This window comes from Penaeus japonicus, unplaced genomic scaffold (genome assembly GCF_977035675.1).
Source record: "Penaeus japonicus unplaced genomic scaffold, GWHDUDI00000001_assembly GWHDUDI00000026, whole genome shotgun sequence".
Lineage (NCBI taxonomy): Eukaryota > Metazoa > Arthropoda > Malacostraca > Decapoda > Penaeidae > Penaeus > Penaeus japonicus.
Genome location: NW_028234428.1, coordinates 34,248,493 through 34,250,992, shown reverse-complemented (window position 1 = coordinate 34,250,992; position 2,500 = coordinate 34,248,493).

The window sequence follows — 2,500 nt, the reverse complement described above, 5'->3', positions numbered from 1 at the left end:
GCATCTTTAATTACAATATTTTGACAAATTCTTAGTCACAATTCTAGAATCCTTGAATAGAAAGGCATATACGTTTCAGAACTCCTTTGATTTTGTTACAAAAATAACTTACAGTAACCATAAGAAAAGAAGTACCTGGCTAGGTTTGAGGTAGAATAATTATTAATTACATTCAAATTATTTGAAATAATTGTAGGTGAGCTGTTCCATGTTGAAACTATTGTCTCAAATTTGGATAGCCCCCCCCCCCTCCCCAGCTAACTATATTATCAAACTTTGTTAATTAAAATCTTCATTTAGAATATAATAATAACCTTTGCATGTAGATTGAGGGTGTCGCCATGGGTTCCCTCCTTGAACCTACTTTTTTATCATGAAAGAAATCTGGCATCCATTCTATAAACATAATGTTGATGATACCTTTCTGTTCTTCCAGGAATACAATCAGATCCCAATTATCTAGTATATCTAAACTCCAAACATTCCAATAATAAATTCATATTTGAAGTGGAAGATTATAATAGTCTCCTTTCCCAGAACATTCTGGTATAATGACAAAAAAATCAGAATTCTAAATCAATTTACCGTTAGCCCGTATTCACTTGTTTGGGTACAAATTCCTAGACTTTCATTTTGGAACAATTGAAATTAAATGCTATTTAATATTTAGAGGATCTAACCTTGAGACGATATAACTGGCTTTACATTCATCGACAATTCAATTCTTGTGAAGCAAAAAAAAAAAAAAAAAAAAAAAAAAAAAACAGTCTTGAAATTGGATTCCCCATACATATTTACAGAGGATCTCTTAAATCCTTTCTCAATTATGAACAATCTACATAAAAAAAACTATCAACCTACCATTTTATGGACATCTGAGATAGAAATAATCTTGATGAAGCGCATATTACTCCTCCCTACAGTAAAAAAAAAAAAAAAAAAAAAAACATGAAGTAGGATCATTGTTCAGACACAAGGAACCTCTACCCTCTTCTTGTTTCTAGCATCGTCTAGTGATTCAAATGATTGCATTGTAATATACGATACATTGGTCAAACTTAACACAGCCTTTGAGAGTCACAAAGGCTTATCAAATCTCCGAAAGTATGCGCCATCTCATCCCTATTTTTGCTATTAGGTCCCTTTCTGAAGAACTAAACCATCTTTTTAGCTAGCCAGAATTAAAAATTCTTCATAAAACAAATCATAACCTTGAACTCCCAATCATGTAATCTCTCCATATTATAAATTTCGCTCCAATTTAGCAGCAGCACATCTTTTCCTCTCTTTGGTTCCAAATAAGGCGGGTTTACATCTGACATATATTGCCATTCTTGTTTTTTGTTTTTTTCATTATAATTAACTTCCTTATTTAGATACGAAATTCTCCTTGTTTCCTCTACAATTTCCATTTTTACGTTTATACAAATCATGATATGTGCTACTTTCTCCCTTTTACCAAATGGTCTATGCATCCCAGACGCCATATTCTGTACCGTCTACACCTCAAAACTTTTTAATAGTTACCAACATGAGTTTCTCCTCTTAAGGTTTAACATTTTCTTGTGATTTTTTTCAATATTTATGGGCTTTATCATTCATTAAACTAGAACATCACTTATTGCTTAGTTTTCTGACGTAGCAGAACATATATTAGATAATTTTCCTCACACGTATCTAATTAACCCATTGCAGACTGGGATAGATTTGCTTGCCTAGTCCTTAGGACAGGTACTGATGGCAAATACGTGGCACTCCAGACTGGTTTTACTTCAGAGTGAGGCAGCTTCATGCTACATATCGCGACTTCTCACACTCTCTTTCATTCACTCATTATAATCCCAAAGCTATTTTCGGTTCGTCACTTTTTTGTGTTTTCTACTGTATTGTGAGATTATCAGTGTTACAGCTGTCTAGAACTGTACTGTATGATCCATATCAGTTCAATAGTTTCTTTATTTTCATTGTGATGGTAATTTTTTTCGTATTTGTTTTCTGACGTAAATAAATACGAAAACAAGAACTATCTACCATGAAGACATGAGGAATAGGGAGGAAACATGTGCTTATGATTGTAAATGCCAAAGCACAAGGCATCCTTACTGACACAAGGGCACATTATAGATACTGGGCCTGGGCATGGTCTGAGTCACCTTCCTCTTCACTAAGTGTCACTACTTATTTCGCTGCCAGTACTTTAAAGCAAGAGGTCAGAATTTTGCTATAAGTGCCATCGTTCCCTGAAGATGGCGCTTGCTAGAGACCGTACGTAGGTTTCACTAAAGGTTTTCTTCCCCGCTGGAACTTTGAGATAGTGGTACCATCTATGTTTTGGATTTCACATCATACCCAATTCGCTGAATATTATGCCAATTATAGTCATTATGATTGCAATTGCTATCATCACTCACTAAATAGAGTTATTACTCATAGTTATTACTCTCCACTAACGTCAAATATGACATGACGAATATCGTTAACATGTTGGAAAACCGGCTTA